Genomic DNA, 14312 nt, shown 5'->3' on the forward strand with positions numbered 1-14312 from the left:
GAATCAGAAAATCTGGGTTTAAGTCCCAACTCTGACATAAGATCAAAACATACTATCTTTGAGATTATGGAAAAGTCACTTTACTCTCTAAGCTGTGGTTTCTTCATACATAAAATGGAATAATACCTACACTATGCTACCTAGAAGGTTAAGTGCTATAAAGAGAATCACTATTAAACATCATGACCAAACAAATATACTTATGACCCATACCTTGGGAGTTATAGCAGACTTCCCATTCCTGTTTCCAGATTAAGCCAGTAATATGGAGCACCAGGTAGGGAGTAAGCTCTAGTGGTCATATCAAGGGACTGGGCTTCAGGGTCCTTTAGTGGGCCCTGCAAGGATCATAGGTTCACAGATTTAGCACTGTAAGGGAATTCAGATAATCAACTAGCCCCATTCTATCATTTTTTAAATGAGGAAGCTGAAGCCCAGGTTGGTTAATTGGCTCCTCTGACTCCAAATTCAGCATTCTTCCCACTGTATCACATTGCCATCAGGCCATGCTAGTGGCAAATAAAGAAAACTTTCAAGTCAACTCAAATAAACATCAAACTTCAACCCTGTGTGACACACTTTGCTAGATATTGTGGATAAAAAACAACAAAAACTGTTCTAGCCCTTGAAGAGCTTAGCCACTTCAACAAAATATGAACAAAAGATACAGACCTAAATGGAAACTTGATAATATACCAACATATATATAGGATATAACTAAGGCAGTCCTAATAGAAAATTTTATATCTCCGAATATAATTACTAATAAAAAGGAGAACTAAAGAATCAAATACAAATTTTTAAAAATGAAGGTAGGAAACAATTCTAAAATAAGCAAGAAAGATAAATAAAAAATTAAAGGAAAGAAAACAGAATTAAAAATAAAAATATTAAATGACCAAAGTTTTTTAAAGACTAAAATAGTGATATTATCTAATTTGATTAGAAAAAAGAGAACAAAAACCAAATAAAGCAGAAATTGAAATGGGAATTTGGAACAAATGGAAAGAACATTTAAAAAATTCTAAGAAACTAAAGAACATAGGAACAAAAATTAAATGAAATGGATCTGTAAAAATGCAAAATGCCCAAAATTAACAAAAAAGTTAGATTTTCTAAATAATCCAATCTCATAAAATGAAGTTAGGCCAATCATAAATCATCTCCTATAGAACTCCCCTCACCCAGAACTATCTAAATGGATATATAAGTAAATTATGTTAAACAATCAAAGAATCAGTAATTCTACATAAATTGTTTTTTTAAGAGAGGAATAAATTATCTACATCAAATTCATTCTATAAGATTAACATAGTGCTGGTTCTTAAAACCAAAAAGAATAAAGCAGAAGACTATAGACTAACATTAGCAATAAGTATTGATGCAATCATATTAAAAATACTGACAAAGCGATTATGTTAACTATAACCTGCAAAATATTCATCATTAGCAAGTTGAATTTATACTAGGAATTCAGGTTCAACATTAGGAAATCAATTATGATAATAGATAACATTAGGATAAAAACAATGAAACCAACATGATTTTATAAATGGATGCAAAAAAATCTTAGAAAAAGTAAGCACTTATTTATGATAAAAACATCAAATTATAGAAATGATGTAACCTTTTAAAAATATGATCAAAACCAGTCTAAAATCAACAGATAATACTATTTGAAGGGACAAACATGCAAGTTTTCCCAATAAGATCATAAACAAAGCCAAGATCACCATTACTATTTAAGAATATTAGAAATGCCAACAATAAGAATAAAGAAATTACAATGGCAAAGAAATGACAAAATTATTTCTATTTGTCAATATGTGGTAATTTACTTAAAAAACTGTGAAGAATCAAACAAAATATTAATCAAAACTATTTAAAGTGAAATAACAATATAAAATAAATAAATGAAAATACTTAGCATTTCTATATTTTACTAACAAAAACCAGTAAGGAGATCAAATGACAAATAACATTTAAAATAACAACAAAGTGCACTGGGAGATAACCTAGTAAGGCACATAGTGAACTACAGCAGGGCAACTGTGAGCCAAATTTCATGGAAATACAAACCAAAATAAGCTAAATAATATGCAATGTTTGCAGTTAGGTTGAGCCAATAGAGTAAAAAATGATAATATTCCCCAAATTAATTTACAGGTTTAATGCTGTGCCAATCAAATTTCCACAGTGATACTTTATAAAATTAGAAAATATACAGAGGAGGAAAAAGTTTAAAAAATGTCTAGGTAAATAGTGGGAAAAGGTAGCAATTAAGGGGATTTGTCATTACAAGGGCTCAAATTACATTATTATGCAATAATTATCAAAAGCATACAGTACTGGATAAAATATAATTGATCAGACAATAAATTAGGTAGGTAAGACTTAGAAAGAAGCATGTACAGCAGTCTAGGCTGAAGAATACAAAGTGCTGGAGAAACAACTCCAAGGAGGTTACTGAAAGTAAGAAAAAGTCTGTGAGAAAATATTTACAGAAGCACTATTTGGATTAGCAAAAAACTGGAACCGGATTCTGAAATATTGGAGAATGACTGATCAAACTGTGGCATATGAATGTGATTAAATATTACTGTAATATAACAAGACAAAGACGAAGAAATTTTAAAATGGAAAGGCTATCAAGTGATAAGGAGTAACCAAAGAATAACCATGATTATATAAGTGTGTATGTAGGTATAGATATACACACATATACATATATATAATTATGTAAATGAGACATTAAATGATAATAAGATTTAGGTAAAAAACATGTGATAACATTGGAACTAAGAAAGCACATTCTTTATACCATCTTTAGATATGAAGGTAGTAAGAAACAGTAGCTAGGAACAAATGAAAAACTACTGAAATGAAAGGGTGTATATATTATTAATGGATGCAAAAAAATCTTAGAAAAAGTAAGCACTTATTTATGATAAAAACAACAAATTATAGAAATGATGTAACCTTTTAAAAATATGATCAATCACTTCTTTATGTTGCTGTTGTTTTTACTAAATTATTTTAGGGATTGATCATGGTTGTGAATAAAGTACTTTGGAAATCATAAAGATCTATATAAGTGTGTCATTATTATTCTCAAATACTCCTAAGTTCCTCAAGGTTGCTGTTTTAGCAACAAAAGGGGAAATTTTCTTCCTCTATTATGACTACCTCAATTCAAACAGATCTTGCCATTTCTAGAGAACTAATTTTGAGAAAAGGGGGCAGGGGGGGCAGGGAAGGAAACAAGCCAGAAAGAAATTAGAAAATGTCAGAGGGTCTGCAAGTTCAAAACTACTTTTATAATAATAAGATGTTTTAATTTCTAATATGGTAAATATCAATAGCTATAACACACATAACCAAAAATTCTTTGAGGGGTCCTCAATTTTTAAGAGTATATGGGGTCTTGAGACCAAAGCACATCAATTAACTGCTGATCTACAGAAATATGCTCATCTGTCCAATTGTATAAAAAAAAAAGCCTCCTCCTGGCTCCCCAACACTCCTCCCCCTCCCACCCAGCTACTGTCTCATCATTCTTCTCTGCATGATTGTCAGGTTTTTTGAAAATGACCTGATTGTTGCTTCTTTACTTTTCTCACCATCTACTCCCCTCAACCTGTTTTAATCTGACTTCTGTCCCCACTAATCTATTAAAACTTCTCTTTCAAAAGTCACCAGATAATCTACTGATACACAAATCAATTATCTTTTTTTCAGTCTTCTTTCGCCTTGATTTTTACGCTGCATTTGACATTATTTCCACCACCTCTTGGATAGTAGCTCCTCCTTTGGGTTCTGAGACATCATGTTTCCTAGTTCTCCTCTATCTTCTCTAACTCTTCCTTTCTTGGCTCCTCATCCTTTCCTCACACCTTAAGCTGGTTGTTCCCCTAGGATCTATACTTGATCTTTTCTTCTCTATATATTCTCAGTTGATTCCAATGATTCCCACTATCTCAGTTGATTCCACAGCTTCACTTATCATCATGTATAAATAACTTCTAAATTCACATTTCCAGCCCTTAAAACTCCAGATCCACATCTGGAGAAAAGATGACCTAGGGGAAAAATGTGATAGCAATCTTCAAGCATTTAGAGAGCTATCCCTAAGAAGAGGGATTAGACACTGTAGTCCTTGGCCCTTTAGGGCACAATTAGGAACAATGAAAAGAAGTTGCAAAGAAGAAAATTTAATTAATCAATTGATAGGTATTTATAGGTATTTGGTTCCTCCTCACTTCATGTCTTTAAACAAAAGCTGGAAGACTCCTAGTTAGGTATGCTGTGTGTATAAGTATGTGTGTGTGGGGGGGGGGGGAGAGCGTGTTCAAGTATATAGTTTGTGCTTGATTCTTCTGAGATCCCTTAGATCTCTGAGCTCCTGTGATTTCAAAAAAATTAGAGGATATTCCCATCTGACTACAGCAATAACAAGTTCTGATTACTAGTGTGCCAATTTAATCATACCAGATTAAATTAAAATCCAGGTTTCCTGAACACGCAAATTCTTAATTTTCTTTACAAAATAATTTACAACATAATTTCTTTAAAAATTTGGCTCTATTCAGAGGATTTAAAATAGCTCCTTCTACAGATGTTCCTTTTACACAACTGTTTCAAGAACATATTTATTGTGATGTACCTATACATGGAAACTGAAGGATATAATCAAAACTTGGGGAAATTATTTGGAAGAAAGATAACCAAAGAATAACAAAAGAAACAAGAATCAATACAAACTAACATGAATTGAGCAAGAACATCTAATTGCTGATTTCTTTTCTTTTCTTTCTTTCTTTTGCAAAAGACACAAACCAACAATTCTCTGCCACAATTACAAAGTCATATCAGCCATGTACATTTATACCAGATTAGGAGCACATATTTTACTTTTTAAGAGGCTCATCAAAGCCAAATTTCTCCACACATTACTTTATTTTATTACTGACCTATAACTTTGTTTGCAAAAGTAAAATGCTGATTTTAGAATAATTTACGGATTTTAAATTGTGTTAAAATCTAAACAAATTTCTTTTGTATTCCATTAAATATCTTCTAATTATACAATTCAAATGAACATTTCAGATTGGCATTCCTTAATATTCTAAAGTGGTGGAAGTTTAACATGTTTTGCTAACTGGAAAACTAATATTTCTATGTCATATTTAACATATAAAGTAAAGACTGTTAACATACAGAGGTGGCATTTAGGTGGGAAGGGATAAGGAAGTAAATCTTCAAAATATAACTAGAAATAAAATTTTCAAATCTTTTACTCTTGGTAGTAGAGTAAGATTCCCATGTGTTGGAATAGGTGATTTTATACAAAGCTTGAGTTTACTAGAAACACAATGTTTAATATACCATGAAAAAATTAATTAATTTATTGATGAGGAAGCCTTAGCTACTATGAAAATATGTCCCTTTTGAGAAAATTGAAATACAATAAATGCTTACATAAATTACTGAAAATATTTTCTTAAATATTCTCATTTTTCCATTTTAGATGTAGAAATCAATATCTTTTATACTAATTCACAAGGGAGATAATTTAATAATAAAAATAATAAACATTACTTAGGGACAAAGCTTTAGTGGTCAAATAAAAAGGTCCTTGAACAAAACACAAAACCATAAATATCAAAATGGAAAGAATAAAAATACATTATTGATGAGTCCAACTGTGTTCACATAAATGAGCTTACAGACTGCACATTATTTGTATGATAAAGGGGAAAAAAGACCTTTTCCCCTTCACATAGATAAAGCATCTGTTCATTTGTCCTGCTACCTAGACAAACGAGTAAGGGAGAATAATAAACGTGGACCAAGGAAAACATTAAACCTTTTTTTCCTCCAGATTCTATTCTGTGACTACCTGCACTCCAAATGAAGGGGTTTATTTATTAAAGCAAAGGGAGTATATGCACAGGGTATATTTTACTTTCAGATAGTACCACAGCTTCATGAGTGGCCACACATACATTTATTTCCTTTTGCTAGAAGTCATGATGAAAGAGATCACCTTCTCATACACATATGGGGAATTCTAAATTGGGAGTTACATAGTACCATTGGGAAAGGAGAGGAGAAATGTTGCTCCTTGCATTGACTTTTTAGTCTAGATCTCTAGACTTAAGAAACTATTCAATAAGTAATAAATACAGTATCTAAATGCAGAACAAGCTTCCCTCATCTCATTGTAAGCATTTCTTATTTGGGTAATGATTAAACAGTTTTAAAGGGAATGGCTGCAATTCAGAAAAAAAGTATTTTACTTTTTCTGCTAATGAAATCTTATTTCTACAAAAATGATTATTAATTTTTATTAAATATGTTTTGATACATATTTAGAGGTTAAAGCACTGGGAGTCTACAAGTATTTTAGCTTCAAAAATTCATACTTAAGCAATGAGATATTTTAAAGTATCGAGTTTATGTTAATGTACACAGCTGAACAGTGACCTGGAATGCAATTAAATAGTATTCATTAAGGAGTCACATGTATAAGTATCATAACACTAAGGAAGCCAGGGCAGATGAAATATGAAGGTGGCAAGCAGTGGTTGTGAGCAATATTCCTCAATACTGCATCAGAGTGTTCTATTCTGATGGGCTGCCTATCCAGAGCACTTTAAGCAGCAGCTACAAGCGGAGAAAAGCAGAACTTCTAGGATAGTATTTGTAGGCTGTCTCACTTTAATCCTGGAAAGGGTAGGAATAGGAATGGAAAAAGGACAAGAAATCATTAGTTGCGAAGATCTCATGGAAATGGTAGAAATTTGAGAATATTCAGATTATCCAAAGCAGACAGAAGAAAATAACCTGGCTGTTCTATGATTCAGAGAAATTAAAAATAGGTCTAAGTAAATTTCCTTTATTCTTTATAGAATTTTCTAAGATTCCATGGCTTCAGCTATTCATAAAGAGACAGAAGGAAACTTGGTTTAAAAAAAAGCTACAATGAAAAAATGAGAAACTGGGACCTTAACCAAGTAAGTAGTATCCACAGCCTCATCAGAGTAAACAGCACATATTTCTGAATGGAAACCTGGGCTTTCAAAAGAATAGGTACCAAGTATCTATTAGGTACCAAAGAGAGTTGTAACTAGGAACTCTGGCAATTGGGTAATGAATTTAGGGGACAGGGGGAGCCTAAGGTTTGATGAAGGCTCATAGCATCATAGGTCTAGAAATAGAAGGGACCCCAGAACCTATCCGGTCTAGCCCTTATTTTTACAAATGATGCAAATAGGATGCTCAATGACTTGACTGAGTCACATAGGCAATAAGCATCAGAGAAAATTTGAAACCAGATCTACTGGCACTGTTCTTACCCAGTATACCATTTAGGGGATGTGAAGGTATAGCCAGCCTAAAGAGGATGTCAAGAGATGTGACATCTTCAAGAGCAAGCTTAGGCTTCTGTAAGAAGAAATATAGGGTGATGGAGCGTTCAATATTGGAGGTGGGTTCCAGAGGACATTGTGAAAAGGAAAGTAGAGGAGGGTAAGGATTAGGGATTGTTAGCTACAGGTTTTGGAAGTGGGTACAGCTTGTGCACTGCTTTTGCTATTGATCCATCCCACCTGGTCCTCTTCCTCCCAGGTCCCTAGGCCAGGTAGCAGCATAGGAAAAGCCACCCCAGTGAGCAGAAGTGACACAGGATAGGGGTTTTGGCCATGGGATCCTGGGGGTGGCAACAATGGCCGGACAAGAGAGCAGGCAAGCAAAAGGAGAAGAGGAAGGAAGGGTGCTTTCCCAGGTGTTGGTGCCAAGTCATAGGTGCTGCTACCTCTGGCAACTGTATTATATTCTAAGAAAATAAATGAAGTCCCCTTAAGATTGAATGCTATAATCCACAAAAGATTAAGTACCATACTGAGAAAACTGAGTTCTCTTGATAAACTAAAATTCCAACTTACTAAAATTAAAGTACATCTTAACTTCATATTTTTTCTGAAAAATAGTGACTGATTCATTCTAAGTTCTGAAACTACTTTGAGATATAAATTAGAATGAAACTAAATTACTATGACTACTTCCCCTCGTTAGAATTCATTCAAAATTTGCATCCAAAAATAGATACCTAAATGTTAAAGGAATAGGTTCTTAAAGGCCTAAATTAAAACAAGTGTTAGTAATTATCAGTATGTGGGTATATATGCTAAAATAGCAACTAACTAAAATCAGGGCCCTATTTAAAAGCAAGGCTTACAAAAAAAATTTACTAGAATGGAACATATTTTGAGAAAAGTAACTTGATTCTGTAAAAGAACTTAAGAACAGCTTTCTTTAAAGACACTGGAGAAAGGAGAAGTAGTCTCAACACTACACTATTAACCAAATGGGCAAAAATTAGTATCTGAGCACACAGTATCATTTTAGTGTCACGGCTTTTTAATTTTATCATCACTGAGCACTTTTTACCTTCCAGGAATTTCACAACTAGGCTGCAAGTACTCAGTTAATAATGTTATGTTTAGGTAGAGAAATATTTTCCATTTATTTATTAATTTATAATTAAAGTTAAAATGTAATGACAGAAATGATCAACCATGATTCTAGAGAACTGATTGATGAAGAAGATACCCACACCTCCTGACAGGCAATGGATTAATATGCAGAATGAGACATATTTTTGGATGTAACCAATGTGGGAATTCATTTTGCTCAACTATGCTCATTTGTTACAAGGTTTTAATTTTTGTTCTTGTTTTAAGTATGGGGCAAAGTAGAAGGGAGAAATAGAAAAGGGAGTTAATAGAAAAAAATTTAATAAATTTAATAAAAATTTAATAAAAAATCACAATTAATACTCAAATAAAATGACAGCTATTCTAATTTTTACTCAGTCATGGAATTATAAACATTTCCATATTTAAATTGAGATTTAAATCATACCATAACCTAAATGGTTAACTATCTAAATGGTATAAAGATCTTTGAAAGATTTTTTAATGTTTATTTTTTTAAATTTAAATTTATTTATTTAACATATTTAGTTTTCAGCATTGATTTGCACAAGAGTTTGAATTACAAATTTTCTCCCCATTTCTACCCTCCCCCCCACTCCAAGATGGCATATATTCTGGTTGCCCTGTTCCCCAGTCAGCCCTCCCCTCTATCACCCCACTCCCCTCCCATCCCCTTTTCCCTTCCTTTCTTGTAGGGCAAGATAAATTTCTACGCCCCATTGCCTGTGTATCTTATTCTCTAGTTGCATGCAAAAACTTTTTTTTTGTTTTTGAACATCTGTTTTTAAAACTTTGAGTTCCTTTGAATGATTTTTAATAAGATTACAATTCACAAAAACACAAGCGTGTACTCAACATAATTCAATGAACACGTATGTAGCACAAGTCCTTTATCATTGAGTAGAGAGAGTTACTATATTTTAGATGAAATTATAAGTGGTTCCAAAATGGTTAGGGAAAAGAAGTCTTGTTTAGACTACATTCTAAAAGGAAGTAAGAGAAAATACATAAAAATACTGAAAATGCATCAGAATATACTTCTGTTCAACTAGAAACTGAAATAGTTTAGTCAACTGAGACATCTAGGCCCCACTTCTCCATGAGAAAGATTTAGAGGGTAGAAATTTAGAAACTAAATAAGAGAAAACCCTCCAAAAATACATTTTCAGACACAGACTACTTCTCAAGACAATGTGTAAAAAAAAGTACACAAAATAACTATACATTAAATTATTCTAAATGTACAGAATATATCAATATTCTTTTGATGTTCCCAGATTTACCTCTAACTGGGCATATTTAATAATAGCTTTTTGCCTTTTTCTCTGTGTGGGCCCAGCAACAAATATGTCTATCAATGGAGGACCAACCTAGCTAAGTTTGGAGAGGTTCATCACCAGTTTGGCTGTATGGAGGTGAATTTTCCATGACAAGGGAACTACCAATTGACACTGATGGCAGATGAGCCAGTCTAGTCAAAAGCACAAGTTCCAAGGGAGAAATAAGAGACAGCACACACCAGGCGAACCAAAACACCACCATGATTTTGACTATCACCTTCCCTTTAGTGCTCCTGTTAAGGCAGCCTAGGAGCTTTTGTTCAAAAGCCTAAGGAATAGCAATGTCCCCAAGCCACGGGTCCTACTTTCAATCAGCCCCTGTAGTTGTTCTCCAGGGGAGCAATCCCTACAGGGAACTGACCTGGCAACTCTCTCTGCAGGTGCTGCAGTCTGTGTCTTTACTACTCAAGACTCAGAAACTTTTTGCCACTAAAATTATTGGCACTATCAATTTTTTTAAACCATCTATATAGTTTTATCAATGAAAAACAACACTAAATAAGCTGCATTACCATCTGCCTTACCACCTTCCTGCGGACTACTGTAGTAGCAATTGAGATTTGAAGATCTTTCCCACTCATTCACAGGCCATGTGACCTGCTTATGTCACAGGAAGCCTAAGTTACATGTGGCGGGAGGAGCTTCCTGACAGGAAAGGGAAGTTGTGTCACAGGAAATGCTGAGAGAGATAGGGAGAGCAGTTATGGCTGCTAATGGTTGCTCTCATGATTGTTAGACCTAAACAGGCTGATTTAGCTTCACTGTGAGTTTGTTTTGGGGAAGGCCCCAGCAGGGGGTCAGAGAGGTTTTGGGATGGTGAGGCTCCAGGTTGTTATATTGTATATTGAATGTTTTGGGTTCCTTGCTGTTATGATGAAGTGGACTGACTGGATAAATGGCTTGTGGGATAAGGTTCTCCAGTGTCTGAATAAATGGTTTACTTCTTCTACCTTCTATGAGGACAGTCTCGTATACTTTGCGATACAGAACTACATAGGCATTTTGACAATTATTATCTACATCGTTATCATTGCCTTGATGACACAACCACTGAGTCTTTCCAGCTGCCTTTTAGCTGAATGCTATGTCATCTCCCACATTAGAATGTGAGCTCTTAGAGAACAAGGACTGACTTTTCAACCTATAATCCCAATACCACAGTAATTGGCTTAATAAATTTTTTTTTCATTGAATCATTCAAGCTGTGAACTGTCTATATTATTGAAATCACAGGTCCTTAAAATTAAGCTAATATTTCATAAACATCTAATAAGGATTCATTAACTGCCAATCAATTGTTTTATATTCTCCAGACATATGTACTTGCTATAGGCATAATAGTGGATACTGAACTAAGGAAAAATGACTTAGAAAAAAATCAAGTCATCCTAAAAACTACATTATATTTAGCATTTATAGTTAAGAGTTGTAAGGAGTCACACTTGATTACATACAATACAAACTACATGCAAAAAGGACTGCTAATAATTTAAACAGATCTTTGCTTCACTTAGTAGTTTAAACCATAAAATGTACTTCTTATTCTTTTGCTAAAAACAAAATACATGGATATGTATATAAATGATTTTGTGGGAAAATATTTTAATACAGCTTCTCATTTTCTGTTCATCCTGATTTGTGAAATATTGTAGAATTTGTGAAATCTAAAAATCTCTTCATACTCAAAGTCAGTCTGTGTGCCCCACCCTAATAAAAGTCTCGCCCTGGCATCTCAAGGGAACAAGAAAACCCTAAAGGCAAATTCACCAGTGAATTAAGTTTGTCTCCTAATCTATTTCTGGCTTCAGGCAGGAATTAGACATTTAGATCAGAGAAGATTCTGTTGCTATCCTTTTTCTTGAGAAATTAATCTGAAATTTTTCTTTTTTCTCTTTTTTTTGAGGGGGGAAGGCAGGGCAATTGGGATTAAGTGACTTGCCCAAGGTCACATAGCTAGTAAGTGTGTCAAATGTCTGAGGCTGGAATTGAATTCAGGTTCTCCTGACTCCAGGGCTGGTGCTCTACTCACTGCACCACCTAGCTGCCCCTGAAATTTTTCTTATGAGCCTTACTCAATTAGAACAACTTTACAATGATGATAATCTTGATGCCTCTACTAAAGTTCTTCTCTGACTCATTGTGACATGAGTTGATCCTGGGATTCTGACAGCAATGGCAGTGATGAACAAGCACTGGATAGTGTTATTTTGTCTGTGATCTAAGAACAAGTCTAGCAATATCCTAAGAGAAAATGGCCACAGGGCAATTAATTTCTTGATGACAACCAGTGGTATGCTGATAAATGTTTAGCAAACACATCTCGAAAAATGAATGCGAACACACTTTAAAGTTTAATCTGAATTATTAACATTTTCTCTACCACTTTTTAAATTCTAAACAAACAACAGAATACAAAAATAAATCAAAGTCTGGTTTGTAGCATTTTCTGCTATCTGAGGTATAAATGATCACACTAAAATTTAACAATTGGCTCTGGAAACTGAGTACAAGTTGGCTCCAGCACACCCCTAGCACAGTTCCCCAAGACTTTTATGCTATTAAGGGTTACAATTTATGTCAGTGGAGGAAATGTCCACACTAATGAAATCATAGGTTCCTGTGACATCTTCATTGAGGAGTCTCAATGTAAAAGCTGGCACTATTTCAATAGATCTATGACTTTAGTGATGTAGATACTCTCTCTAATAGAGCAGAATACAATCAAGCCATTTCATTTCTTGCAACTCCTACTCATATCATCCCACAAATCTGGGGGAGAGGGGAGATGGAGGAAGGAGGAAGAACTCTCAATATTCCTTTAGCTGAAGTGGGTATTTTCAATTTTTATTAAAATTCTTACATTCTGGCCTCTTTCTATCTAGCATAAATTTTGAGCTGGTTGGATAATATTAATTTGCTTTGCTTGTTTACAAAACCAGAGGTGGTAATGGAGCCCTATCAATAGTTATGTGCTACATAAAGATGCCAGCTCCATCTTGCCACCAATATCACTAGTTGGCTAAGATACAGATTAGCATCAATTGGGGAACTGAAGGAAGATGAACAGGTTGTTCTCATTCTCTCTACTTAGCTGATTCAATATAAGAAGAGGGTCCTGGGCACTGTTTTAAGAATATGAAAGATACATGGCTGCCCCAGAAACACTACAACAATGAATATTGCCAATCTTCAAATGGGTGCTTAGTGTTACTCTTCAGACATTGTGATGGAGTAACCTGGTTTCTAGCTGAGTCCTGGGCATTCCCAAACGAGACAGTGCCTCCAGTGTGATTATCAGCAGTCAATTTTACCTATATTAGAAATCTTTTAAAAATTACTATCCCAAGTGCTTTCTACACAGAAGGACCTTAATATTTGCTGAATTGAAATAAAAATGCTACTATCTTGAAGCTAGGATTTGGCAGAACTAAAGAGTTACACTAGATGACAAAAGGGTGGTAAGACATCAAGGGCCTCTGTGTTTAATATGAGGCTGATTAAGAGAGTAAAAATAACCTACACCAGGGCTGTCCAATCCTACGTTTTTATTGAAATAACAGACAATATATTTTGATTTGACATTTGAGTGACAGCTTTGTTTACTAAAGCATTTGTGTAAATTTCTATGCTTATAGGAGGGCCTCATGAGGCCTGTGGGCTGCATTTTGGACAGACCTGAGCTACACCAATGATAAAAATATGGAACAGCAGAATTATGCTTACACCATATAAACTATATGCAAAATACCTATGACTCAATAATTTACACATATGATTATTAGAGCATGAGACCTGAAAATGACTGAGATCACATACAAACAATGTCATAGTACAGCATGACTAGCTTTAGAGTTGGAAGAGGCCTTGGAGATCCTCTAATCTAGCCCCCTCATTTTACAAATGAGGTAAATGAGACCTAAGGAAAGTAAAAGCCTTGCTCAAGGTTACACATGTAGTAAATAAGAGAGCTGGGATTCAAACCCATTATTCCAAATCCAAAGCTTTTTTTTCCTGCCTAGTCATTAAAATGAGCCACTTCTCAGTTAAATCATTATGCACATTTTAAAAAATTAGATACAATTCTCCCAAGGATTATTTGATGTTCAGTTGAAGAGGTCACACCTCATTAATTTGAGTATATATTACAAAGAGAAACAAGGAAGTAAAGTAACTAGAAAGTTAGCTGTAGAACCAGGAAGACCTAGGTTCAAGATGAGCCTAGGAGACATACTGGCTATGTCATACTGGGCAAATCACTTAACATCTCAATGATCTAGGAGACTCTATAAGTTTCACAGAAGGTGACAATTTGTATTGGTAGAGGGAATTTCCCTTACTAGGAGTTCCCTGTATCAATACAATCATAAGTCTAATACCTAACCACAATGTATTATATAATTACACATTAAAAAAACCCTTCAAGTAATGCAACCAATGGAAGTTCTGGCATAGATTAAATAAAAGCTTTACTTAC

General features: G+C 34.1%; 1 protein-coding gene across 2 annotated transcripts in view; it reads right to left on the reverse strand.

Annotated features, from left to right (window-relative positions):
* The window catches only part of GNAS (GNAS complex locus), a 292628-nt gene that overhangs the window by 90401 nt on the left and 187915 nt on the right, over window positions 1-14312 (reverse strand). The window lies entirely within an intron of this gene.

This window comes from Trichosurus vulpecula, chromosome 3 (assembly GCF_011100635.1).
Source record: "Trichosurus vulpecula isolate mTriVul1 chromosome 3, mTriVul1.pri, whole genome shotgun sequence".
NCBI lineage: Eukaryota > Metazoa > Chordata > Mammalia > Diprotodontia > Phalangeridae > Trichosurus > Trichosurus vulpecula.